Here is a 13,504-nt window from a genome sequence, read left to right as displayed (position 1 = left end):
CTGGCAAGCCAGAGGTCAAAGAGTGTTGGTCTACGATGTACTCTAGGTCCATTGGTAGAGGGAGGTTGACACTGGTGGTGGGAAGGGCCCTGACTCACTGTATACCTGAAATTCAACTATGAAAGACTCTGTAGATCACAATTGCTTCAATAAAATAAAAAAAAAAGTATTTTCACAGAGGCACCCCCTTTTGTAACTAGTTTCTGAGTTGTTATGGTTTTATATGGATAATGTGTTTTAGAGTTAGACTCTTACATACTGGTTTCTGTCATAATGCAATGATGAACCTGACAGTAAGTAACATCAGCATTTAGTGCCTAACTTCTGGAACCCTTTAGACTTATTTCTCTACCTATTTTATTCATATGACCTTGAGTAAGAAAATTGACTTTCCTATGCTTAGGTTTTACATGGGCGGTATATGGATGATAGCATACATTTGGGCATGTTTATGAGGAGAGATTGAGATACTGATTACAAATTAATTAACTTAGTTGTCTGCCCCATCCCTCTATAAAGTGTTAACAAGTATTATTATTATTACTACTTGTTTGTTTAGTAAATCATCAGTGATTTACTATTCTAGGGATGCTCCTTAGAAAGCTCAGTTAGACTCGGCGCTTGTGTGTGTGTGTGTGTGTGTGTGTGTGTGTGTGTGTATGTGTGTGTGTGTGTGTGTGTGTGCAGGAGGGAAGATGGGCAAAGGTAAAAGGATATATGCTCATAAAGAAGGTAAAAACTTGGATATACTGAGTTGGGCATCTTGACCCTTTGGAGATATGGGTGTTAGCTTTGTAAATCCAGCCAGACCTGGATAGCTTGATTCATTTCTCTGTGCCTTGGTTTCTTCATCTGGCAAAGAAGATGCTCAATCTCACCCCACAGGGTGGTTTTAGCACCTGCTCTGTGCCTCTCATCACTCCTCCCAAACATTTTGTCAAAAATCAGCCTCCACTTTTGAGCAAAGGGAACCAATGGAAGGACTTGCTTTTCTGGGGAATAAACAATGAGCTTTGCTTTGCATAATCACAATTGGGTCACTTTGTGGATGTGGGGTGCTGAGCTGACTTGGAGCATATTTGTCTAGGAGGGAAGAAGGCACCAGTGGACGGGAGATGTGCAGAGGGACAATGACACACACTTATTGGCTGGCGAAGCTATTTTTAGCCCAGTGTCTGAAGTGGAAGCAGATTTTCATGGCATTTAAAAAAAGATTCAAATTTACCGTAAGCCAAGGTGATGTGCTTTGTTTGGGAACATTCTTGACCCCCTAGTCTTCATTTTAATCAAGTGTGTCACCAGCACCTTAGTTCTGATTTTTTTTGTTTTCGTTTTTGTTTTTTGGGTCACACCCGGCAGCGCTCAGGGGTTACTCCTGGCTCTATGCTCAGAAATCGCCCCTGGCAGGCACAGGGGACCATATGGGATGCCGGGATTCGAACCACTGTCCTTCTGCATGAAAGGCAAACGCCTTACCTCCATGCTATCTCTCGGGTCCCTGCCTTGACTGAATGGGACCCAGGACAAGAGCCAATGTCAGGATTGATGGCTGAAAATTCTCTCCACGTGGGCTATCAGTTGGTTTCTGGGTCCCAAAAGGGAGATACTTGAGACTGTGTGTGGGGGAGACAAAGAATGGGAGAAAGGCTCCCCATTCAGGACATGTGTCCCAACCTCAAAGACTTTCTTTGCATGACTTAGAGAGGAATAACAGTACCCCAAACTATGAGAAGGCCCTGTTAGCTGAAGAGCACTGTGGGGATATTTCCTTCTGTCCCAGTGCTTCACAGCTCATAGATTTACATTCACTTCAGACCTGTGAGCTGGGTGATTTCTCCCCACCCCCTTTTTTTGATTTTTGGGCCACACCCAGTGATGCTCAGGGGTTACTCCTGGCTCTGTGTCAGAAATTGCTCCTGGTTGGGGGACCACAGGGGATGCCAGGGAATCGAACCATGGTTCTTCCTAGGCTAGAGCGGGCAGGGCAGACACCTTACAGCTTGTGCCATCGCTCCAGCCCCTGGGTGATGCCTTTTTAACGTGCCGTTTTTAAGGTTCCTGCATCTCTCTCATCCTGAAGTGTAGCCTGGGATGATTCTCTCTCTCTCCCTTTCTCTCTCTCTCTCTCTCCTCTCCTCTCTCTCTCTCTCCTCTCCTCTCTCTCCCCTCTCTCTCCTCTCCTCTCTCTCTCTCTCCTCTCTCTCTCCCCCTCTCCTTCCTCTCTCCTCTCTCTCCTCTCTCTCCCTCCCTCTCCCTTCCTCTCTCTCTCTCTCTCTCTCTCCTCTCTCTCTCCCTCCCTCCCTTCCTCTCTCTCTCTCTCTCTCCTCTCTCTCTCCTCTCCCTCTCCTCTCTCTCTTCCTCTCTCTTCTCTCTCTCTCTCTCTCTCTCTTCTCTCTCTCTCTCTTCTCTCTCTCTCTCTCTCTCTCTCCTCTCTCGCACCTCTGAACTAGATCCGATATGATCATCTGCTTGGTTCTTCAGTCAATACCAGAGTTTTGAATTTCCAACATGAGGCATTCTTGGGCTCTATTTTCAACCCAGTATTCATTACCAGACCTCCTGCTTTTTATCCCCCCCCCCCTCGTTCTTTGTTTTTCAGGCAGTGTCTCAGATTCTTGTATTTCCCCTTCCAGAACCCCATTGTGTGCTTTTGAAGATATAAGTCTAGTGTCCCACATCTCTGGGCCTTCGCTTGAGTCAGCATGTGTTCGAAGGCCTGCACTATTCTTTCTGGTCACTTTACAACTCAAATGCAGAATATGCTGAAATGATGGAGTTCAACCAGTGTTTCATATCCTCTTTCTTTTTTCTTTTTTGTTTGTTTTTGGGTTTTGGGCCACATCCGGTGGTGCTCAGGGGTTACTCCTGGCTTTGCGATCAGAAAATTGCTCCTGGAAGGCGCAATTTATATAGGTGCCAGAAATGGAACGTAGGTCCATCCTAGGTCAGCTTCATGCAAGGCAAATGCCCTACCTACCATTGTACTATCTTTCAGGCCCAAAGTTATTCAGCTACCTGGTGACTAGTGGAGATAGGCTATTTTTGTTTGTTTGTTTGACCTCTGCATTTATTGCTGATGTTTTTTTTTTTGTTTGTTTTTTTTTGGTTTTTGGGCCACACCCGGCGGTGCTCAGGGGTCACTCCTGGCTGTCTGCTCAGAAATAACTCTTGGCAGGCACGGGGGGACCATATGGGATACCGGGATTCGAACCAACCACCTTTGGTCCTGGATCAGCTGCTTGCAAGGCAAAGCCGCTGTGCTATCTCTCCGGGCCCTATTGCTGATGTTTTAAAGATTACAATTTATTGGAACCAGGACTGAAAAAAAAAAAGAAGCTTAAGCTGTGGGGTTATTCCAAATAAATAAATAAATAAATAAATAAATAAATAAATAAATAAATAAATAAATAAAGTAGCAGTTAATGCCTGTTGGCTAAGTGCATTAAACTGCTTCAAAATGATCAGCTGGATGTACTATTTTAAAAACTGCTTGCTGGGATGGTGATTTAAACCTCTTTTTTCCCAGGCTCGAAATTTTACATTTTGAAGGGGGGGTGGTGGTGGTGAAAGGGATAAGACTGTATTTGAAACAAGTAAACATTAAAATATAGTTTATTATCTTTTCAGGCATTCGTCTGAAAGGAAAATATGTCAAGACATTTATAGTTAGACACTGAAATCTCCACCTTAATTCACTCCAGTGTATTTCCAAGTTGCCCAACCATATATAATATTACCAGGTCTCCAGGGGCTGCCTTGAAGGGATACCAGATACTCTGGTATAACGAGAGAATGGGGGAGGTGGGCAGAGAATGGATGGGAAATGGTTTCCTAGTCCTAATTCTATAGCTCCTGTGATATTTTTTTTTTATGGAGGCAAGAGAAAAGGGGAGAAGAAAGAACTCGTCTGTTGCTTTTATTATGGCTTTGATTTTTAAAACCATTTAAAAAGTACTAGCATTTCCTGTGGTACCCTGGGGTGTCTAAGATGGAACTGCATTGGTTTGTCCATTTCTCAAGAACTGATTGGCTTTTTTTTCTTAAAATGCTTAGGGAGGGAAGTTCTGGGAAAATCTTGCTTTCAGGAGGCACTTGGCTGGTGGGGGATGAAGCCAGTTTTTCACTTACATCTGGCGAAAGATGACAAAAACCAGGATGGACACTGGGAACAGGAGGAAGGGAAGTAGAGAAGTCATGGTGCACACACACACATACACACACACACACACACACACACACACACACTCTCTCTCTCTCTCTCTCTCTCTTGGATTGCGAGTTGCTGATAGAGTATTGTAATGCCATATTCATTTTATTCACCTCAGCCACTGCAAACATTTTGTTGTTTCTATGGTGAATTGTAGATGAATTAAATGGCTCAAACTTCCTTCAGTGGGAGAGAAAGCCACACAACATGAACCACCCACTAATAGTTCTTACCAGGTCCCTTTGCCCCTGTGATATAAGCTTCAGCGAGAGAAGGAAGAAAGAAAGAAAAAAGGAGGCAACTTTTCCAAAGTGACTTGAAAACCAAGATATGGCAAAAACCAATCTCTCTTCTCTTGGCTACAAGAAGTTTATAAATATCGGTATAGGGTAGAATAATGTCATCCTTATTTAGAAAGTAACCTTAGTCATTTTTGTGAGACTCTGAAATGGCTGTCCAGAGAAGTCCCTCGGCTATAAGTAGGGGGTATTGGTAGGCGATTTTGAGAGAAGCTCAGAGACCAGGCAGAGCACTGAATGATTGGCAATGTATATAGGGAGTAAAGAACAGAGCTGCATGGAAACAAAACAGAATCTCCATGTTGAGAGAAATGAGTCAGGGGGAGAGGGTTAGACATAGAAGGATTCCACTGGTACTAATACCAGAAAAGCAAGAAAAATGAAGGCCAGGAAGAACAATCTATGACAGCTTGCCACAAAGGGACAGGAATGCAATTAAGGCAAAGAAGGGAGCACTGGACTATTATAGTTGAAAATGATTACTCCAGGCTAGAACTGGGTGCTGAAAAAGGAAAAGTAACCCGCAGGATATCCCTTCAATAACCATATTGCAAATCACAGTGTCTAAAAGAAAAAAAGGAAGAGAGAGAAAAAGAGAAAAAGTGAGCAGAAAAATATCTGTCATAGGGGCCTGCAGTGGGGAGGATGGGAGGGAAACTGGGGAAATGAGCACTGGAGAAGGGTGTTGGACATTGTATGACTGGAACTAATCATGGACAACTTTGTACCTGTGTATCTCATGAGGATTCAATTAAAATTTTTATGTACATAAAGAAAACAGCAGCTTAGCCACCTAGGATAGCCTCAAGAAAGATTCGAAGCACATCTCTTAAGGGCATGCCCATCTCCCACGCAGATGTTTCTAGACTTTTAGGTTTCAATTACACTACACATCAGTGTGCCAATTATTACAGTTTCATCTCCATTTTTCTGGTTAGAAAATGGAGGCTGATACAGGCAGAGGGTGTGGGAGGAGAGAAATAAGGGGTATTGGTGATGGGAATGTTGCACTGGTGAAGGGGGTGTTTTTTGTATGACTGAAACAAAGTACAATCACGTTTGTAATCACAGTGTTTAAATAAAGACATTATTTAAAAAAATGAAGGCTGAGAGAGAGAGGCTTAGCAAAGGGATTCATGAAGGCTTGGATCCAAGTCGAGAGCTGGTCTCCCCCTTTAAATTCCACTGACTCCTATCAATCCTATCAGTGCTCCCCTTGATAGCTTGGAGAAAAATAGACTCACATTAAGGAACCAGAAAGTAGACTGTGAGACAAACTCAGTTTCATCCTTGGGTTGGGGACTTTTGTCTTCAGTTCCTAAAAGGAAGTCACCCCATACTCATACAGGTCCCTGGGAATCAGTTATGAGTACCTCATTCCCAATGTCATGGAAGTTGAAATCCACTGGCAGACTTATCCTTATTCCTTCAGTATTAAACATGGAGCCAGTTACAGTGGTCGGCAACCTGCGGCTCGTGAGCCACATGTGGCTCTTTCCACTTTTAATTTGGTTCTTCTGTGTGCCAGGCGGCCGCTCCAGGAGTCAGGACTCTGCTCATAGCCTCTGTCAGTGCGCGCCCTGTGTGGCTCTCAAAATAAATTTCAATCGTGGTTTTGGGGAGATTTGGCTCAGTTGAAAAAAAAAAAGGTTGCCGACCACTGCCTAGACCTTACTGGACTGAATTAAAAATATGGGAAAATTAGTAGATCCTGATATTCAAAAAACAAATCACAGTGAGCTACTTACATAGGATTCATCTTTCCATAATGGAAGATGTCTATGAGAATTAATCAAAGGTATTCCTCTGGAGGACCAGAGAGATAGTACAGTGTGTAGGGCACTTGTCTTGCATGCAGGTGCCCCAGGTATTTTCCTCAGCGCCATATGTGGTTTCCTGAGTCAGAATGTATTACACATGTCATGTTTATCTCTACATAAAGCCAAGTTAGGTAGTTGGCTTCCTATAGACATGGTCCCAAATCGTGAATCACAATGCATGTGACTCCACTTGGTGGCATCTCAGGACTTGGTTTTCTCCAACTGGAATGACTTTCTTTGCCCCTGGGCAAATCAAAACCCTCAAATCCAGTATAGACAGCTCAATTGGAACCTTCTCCATGGTGCACCGTCCAAAGGCTCCATTGTATACATTGCATTCTTATGACAACAGGCAATTTAGCACTGTCTTTAAAATTCTTCTCATGCTCAAATGATCTTTCAGGAATATTAATCAGATTCTGGGTTCTCTGATAGACTCTGAGTGATTAAATCAAATGAAAAACAGGCAGTTTTTGCACTGCAAAAAAGACAGTTGGCCAATAGCACAGGCTGAAGGAACTGAAATTCAAAAACACTTTGCTAAACCTTATGGGGTTAATGTGTGCCAAGAAGACTAGAGAAATTCACCTTTGTGCAAAAGGCCTGCAGAGAAGATTCTTTCAGTGGGAAGGAATACATTTGATTTTCAACCTCACCCTGTGTACACAAGGCTTACTCCTGGTTCTGTACTAAGGAATCACTAATGGTGGTGCGAGGTGGACCATCTGGGATGCCTGGCATCTAATCTGGTTGACTATAAGCAGAGCAAATGCCCTTTCAGCTGTATTATTGCTCTGGTCCCACCTCCATTTTTAATTATTTTTGTATTAATCAGGGTTCTCAGGAGAAACAATTGACATAGGTATAGGTATCCTAGACAGTTAAATCACAAAAGAGATTCATGATGTGGAACTGACTCACAAGATTTCGAGGTCAAAGAAATCCTGTGATCAGGAAGAGAAGAAATGTAGCATGTTCAGATTTTGAGGTAAGGGATGATAATGGACTGGCTTGACTGGACCTGCAGAGAAAAAGTGAGGACTGTGAAGGAGGCAATGTTTGGTGATGTCCTGGCTCTTTAGGACACTGGAGAGAAGAGCTGTTGGACCAAATCTCAGGTTATTGGAGGAGGAAGAGAAGGAATTTATCTCAGGTTTTATCTCTCTCCAGTCTTGTCCACAGCTGTACCTGAGTGTTCAAGCCCAAAGTGGCAATGGTTAAATGACATTCACTCTAACCAAATTTACTCTAGATAAATCCACCTGAAGTATCTCAATCAGCCTATGAGCTGTATATGTCAGTTTTGTCAAACTCGTTTGTCCTCTCTCCTGAGTTATGCATTGCTCTCGATTATTTTTTTGCCCATTGTTGGTTGTCTCCTACTAAGCATCTTTATCACTTGACCATTTGTTCAAGATAATTTTTATTTTTATCTTTCTTCTTATTATTTTGGTTTGGGTGACACCTGGTGATACTCAGAGGTTACTCCTGGCTCTGCACTCAGGAATCACTTCCTGGCAGTGCACAGGGACCATATGGGATGTCAATATCAAACTTGGGTCAATAGAATGCAAGGTAAGTGCCACACCCACTCTTTTATCATTCCAGCCCCCCCTCTTTTACTTTTTAAAGCAATGATTGATGAAGCCTGGATTCTCTTTCCTATGGAGGGAGGGATTTCATTTTTTCCCTCCTGTTTCTTCTTTCCTTTTGTGTTACCATATTCTATCTAGTGCCTCTTACTTTGGGAAGCTCTTGTGGTGGACTCTTAAGTAATGGGCCATTTCATTGGCCTTTTTCCTATAAGCTAGAAGATGACTCTGTAGTACATTCATTTCCCACTTTCCTTCAGCTGTGAACCTCCATGATATGAACCTTGCCTAGCTGTGCCTGATGCAATATAGATCAGTGAACACTGGGTTAAATGTTATCTCTTTTTAAAAAATATATCATTTTTATTGTCTGTGCAGACTTTGATGGAACCACTTAAAATATGTCTTGTGCCAGTTATTTTTGTTTTCTCCAGATGTAGTGTGTATGAATTCAGGAGTTTTCTTGGGGAGAATCATATACCTGCTAGTAATGCCTTCCTAAGTATTCAGTACCCATCATAAATGTAAGGCAGGTCAGTCAATTTCTTATTGATGCCTTTGATTTCTCAGGGCACTTGCTGGAAGACTTTTGGAGGTTTAGCATAAAAATCACAAGTTTCAATTTCTGCAAGTCAGGTGACACTAATCTGGGATTCAAAAAAAATATGGGCATTTAGAGAGTATGCCTTTAATTCTTGTAGGATAACTGCTAGATTCCAAAGATGCAAAGATGACTAAGACTGGAAAGAAGGATTGTTGCAAGGATTTCCTCCGGACATTCAAGTTGAAAGTCAAAGGGTTGGACCTGGAGTGAATAGCACAGTGGTAGGGCATTTGTCTTGCATGTAGCCATCATGGGATGATTACTAGCATCGTAGCATCCCATATGGTCCTTTGAGCCTGCTAAGAGCAATTTTGAGCTCAGAACCAAGCAAGAGTAACTCCTGAGAGCCATCAGGTGTGGCCCAGTCCCCTCCCAAAAGAAAGTCAAGGGTTGTTTGCCATGGATTGGAAGTAGTCATTAAAGGAACTTCATTTTTCCCCTTGAAACTATGTCTTTCTGGGTCTCCCACTAGTTTGATATTAAAGGTAAAAGGAAAGTCAGAAAGATAAACTCATAGGTGGGGCATTTGCTTTGCATATAGACATATTAGGGTGTGCAATCCCTAGCATTGCATATGATTTTCATAACACTTCCAGGAGTAGCCCCTGAAACAGGAACCAAAATTAAACTCCCTAAGTACAACCAGATTTGACCCACAAAAACTACCCACAAATAGACAAATAAAAAAATAAATGTAAAAAAAAGATAGCACGTTAGAAAATGCATTGAATAGTAAAATTACAAATTGCAACATTGTAAATTATCACTAAATCTGTGGGTTAGAAGATTTATACAATGGATGGAGCATTTTGTTAGTGGCAAGATTTTTGGAGAAGAAATCTGTGGAAATGGTTATTTCTGAAAATAGCCTGTTGTTTTGCTGTTTATTGTTCAGGGGGCATCAGTTTAAATGCCTTCCCCCATAATGGACCTAGAGATTTGTGATGGAATTATTTATGCAAAATTGAATACTTTGAAAAAATCCTCCATAAACCTGTTGTTATATTTATAAACTTTACATTGTACTCAAGTCAGGCAAATGTCACAGAATTTAATAATCAGTAAATGCAGAAGTGAAGGTTTCCATGGCAACAGTAACTAACCCATATTGCATTTAAAATGGAATGTACATTAAGATTTACATTTAATCATCTATTAGTGGAGAGAAATACTATATAAAACAGGTGTGATGTGGATGTGTTCGAGTGACCCGAGTCACTTTTTTTTTTTAATTTTAGATTCCAGTTTTTCCTTGCTGTCACTTATTGTAGCACCCAAGTTTTGACTCTTCAGAGGAAAATGAGTTGGGGAAAAATGAGAGGCCACATTAGGGCAGATGTGTGAACCCTTAGATTTAAATGCAACAGAACATCATCCTTGCATAAATTTTCAATCAACTCAGTAGGTGTTTCAGAGAAAGAAATAGATCCAGAATATGAAATGTTTAGGAACTTGTTGAAAGAGGGTCCTTGAGAAGAATTTCTATCTCTACATCAGTTTCTCCAAACCTTCAGTGCCCCTCAGTTCTGGTGGCATAAGAGAACTTGATTGTGGAAGTTAAATTAGGAGGATTTCAGAATAGGGTCGGGGAACCTACACTCTTCTGGGCATATGGATTCCTTTTCAAAATGAACCATTAATTTTGATCTACAATACTATTAATAATACTTTCTCATAAACAAAATTTCAACACCACAGGCATCATCAAGAGTATTCATATGAAACTTTCAAGAACTCCAAACCTCCTTCTTCTCATTCCCCCAATTCAATTTCGTGAGTTAGTTCTCCCATTATGTTGCCTTCTGGCCTTTTGTTGTTACCTTGTTATGTGTGTACCTTTAAGGGCTACATATGAGAGAGGTAATTCTTTGAATTTTATTTTTCTTCTATGAAGCATCCTTTACCCACTTCTGAGGGTTGTTGGCATTTCCAATGCAATTGGAGAGGAAAGAAATGGAAGAGGAGGAGGAGGAAGAAGAAGAGTAGTAGTTTTAGTAGTAGTAGTAGGAGGAGGAGGAAGAGGAGTAATAGTTGTAGGAGGAGGAGGAGGAGAAGGAGTGAGAAGGAGGAGGAGGAAGGAAAGGAAAGGAAGAAGAGGTGCTGGGAAGGGTAGTGTTCTTTGTAAATACCTGAGTTCTCTCCATGGATTAATAAACTGTTGATATGGGAATTACTTTCATAAAGCCAAGAATGCTTCCACCCCCACTCCAAGTGAGATTGACTTGAATGTCTTCCCTGAAGATGTTGGTCCCTGGCCATCTGCTTACATAACTGCATTTGTCTTCTCTCAGCAAGACTTCCAAGCTCTTGTGATGGAGTCCTATGAGTTATATTTGAGACACAGTCCAAGTGACTCTAAGCCAGGCGAGAGCAGAGATAGCATTATGTAGAGGTTATTATTATTATTTTTTTTTGGACAAAATCTGGTACAATGGGAAGAAGTGCTGGTCCTGATTCAACGTAGAATTTAGTCTACAAGGAAGAGTGAATTTTAAGAATGATTTTCAGAAAAATCAATTATATGCTTTCCTTCCAGAAACTTCCACGGTGAACTTGAAGATACTTCTTAGTTTTGTTATTTGAGTTTGATAGTGGAGATCTTTGGTAGGTTTTCTGAAAAGCTATTTTTCTTTCTTTGTTTTGGGGAGCATACCCAGAGGTGCTAGCTCCTCATTCAAAAATCACTCCTGGAAGGCTTTGGGGGACAATATGGGATGCCAGGGATCAAACCCAGATCAGTCTCAGGGTGGCCATGTGCAAGGCAAACATCCTACTGATGTGCTATCACTCCTACTCCTAAAATGTTATTTTTCAACAAAATAATTTCTTAGAATTTAACCAATTGAAATGGGCTTTTCTGGGTACTATTCAGGGCAGGATTTTGCTAGCCAGTTCTGAAATTCAGTCTTAGTTATAACTTCCTTTCTGGTATAGGATTGACTGAAAATATTTTAGGTAGCTAGACTTTTGGGTGTTTTCCCAGCTAGTTTTCAGCTGTTATTTCCAAACTGGTCAACTTCATTTGCAGTGAATACCTGTGATTTATTTATTTATTTATTTGGTTTTTGGGCTACACCCGGTAGTGGTCAGGGGTTACTCCTGGCTGTCTGCTCAGAAATAGCTCCTTGCAGGCACGGGGGACCATATGGGACACCGGGATTCGAACCAACCACCTTGGTCCTGGATCAGCTGCTTGCAAGGCAAACACTGCTGTGCTATCTCTCCGGGCCCCAGAATACTTCTGATTTATGATTTATACATTTTCTGATCTAGTCCATGAGCCATGACTTCCTTCTGCATCTTCCTCTATAGACTTTGATAACAAGCCTGAGGGGTATGGGTGCCTGTTGGTGATCTGGTCCCCACATGTGTTTTGGATTCATGCCATTTTCTTATCACATAGAGTTTTTTGTTGCAAATTTATTGGGAATGCTCTTTTAGAGAAGATTCTTTTTAGAGGGTGGAAAAGTTCTCTGCTATTATCTCCCTCACTACTTGCTCTTCCCCTTTTTTATTTTCTTTCCCTTCTGATATTCCTATAATTAGGAGATTATTTCTTTTGTTTTTGTTCATTAGGTACCTTACATATTCTTCCAATGTTTTGTCTCTTCTTTCTTTTTTGATTTCTTAATTACTGATTGCTTGTCATTTGTGTTCAAGTTCATTTATGCGATTCTCCTCCTGTGTAATTTATTATGGCTTGCTCGCATGTTTTTTAGTTCCTTCAGCTCCATTTGTGTGGATTATCTCATCTTCTGAAAGAATTCTTTGAGTTGGTTGAATTGTTCATCTATAGATTTCTTAATATTTTGCAGGTTAGTGACTCCTTGATTTTCATTGCTAAAACATTAAGTGTTGGTTTTAGGTCCTCATCTAGAAGGCTCAGACTTTTGGGTAGACTTAGACATTGTTTAGCATTTCTCTCCATATCTACCACTGTAAGTGTCTTCTTTCGCTTTTGTATTGATCTTTGCATTTAGTGGTTTAGAATGCTGGAGTAACAAGGTGTTTTAAAAAGTGATATATTGAACTGTTTGTATGAAAGGTGGCTCAAGGTATATCTTGTTTTTTTTTTTTTTTTGGGGGGGGGGTCACACCCAGCAGCTCTCAGGGGTTACTCCTGGCTTTACGCTCAGAAATCCCTCCTGGCAGGCTCAGGGGACCATATGGGAAGCTGGGATTTGAACCACCGACCTTCTGCATACAAGGCAAACACCTTAACTCCATGCTATCTCTTCTGCCACTCAAGGTATATCTTTTAAGAGGTTATTTTTCCAAACAAGCAAGGTGATCTTAGTGTGATTAAAAAATATTGCAAACTAGTGCTTCTGCACTAGTTTGAGAAAAGAAAGATTGATGGGAAGGAGGGGGTGGGTTATTTACTTGTTCCCACCCAGATACAAACTTGACTGTCCCCAAGGGGCAGACATCAAAATGGCGCTGGAACCTGGAAGGAGGCTGAGGAAAGGCCCAAAAGACAGTCTGAAAAGCTCTTTTAGATTTAATTAATTTTGATAAACCACCACCTGTGTACATTTCAGAAACAGGAATACAGATAAGTCGGTGAGGTAATTTTGAGACTTTTTATATTCAGGACTGCACTTTCCAAAATTGTTCTTTGACTCATCATGCATCAAACCTCTTCACATGCTACTATATATCTCTTTGTGCCATCTAACGTATTGGGTGAGACAGCATTCAAAATAATGCATTTAATAATGCATTAAAAACAGCCATTGGCACTTGCTTCTGAGCAGCTATGTTAGAAAGTGCTTTCCTTACTTTGAATTCAATTTTCAGGAATGCAGCTCATCTGGTATGAAGCATAGTGACTCTCACCTTGATACACTTGATTCTGAGTGGTTGAAGATGGCACTCATTGGTTCCCAGTTACACCCATTCTGTATCTGTTGTTCTGTTGTTCATATTTGCTCATGTACTTTGATAACATCTTTGCTCATGCACATTGATAGCACATTGAT

General features: G+C 41.2%; 1 protein-coding gene across 1 annotated transcript in view; it reads left to right on the top strand.

Annotated features, from left to right (window-relative positions):
• LDB2 (LIM domain binding 2) overlaps nucleotides 1-13,504 on the top strand; it is a 387,724-nt gene that overhangs the window by 16,377 nt on the left and 357,843 nt on the right.

The sequence above is a fragment of the Suncus etruscus genome, chromosome 16, assembly GCF_024139225.1.
Source record: "Suncus etruscus isolate mSunEtr1 chromosome 16, mSunEtr1.pri.cur, whole genome shotgun sequence".
In the NCBI taxonomy this organism is placed as follows: Eukaryota; Metazoa; Chordata; class Mammalia; order Eulipotyphla; family Soricidae; genus Suncus; species Suncus etruscus.
Note: the sequence above shows the minus strand (reverse complement) of the source record. Positions and strands in the feature narration are given on the sequence as shown.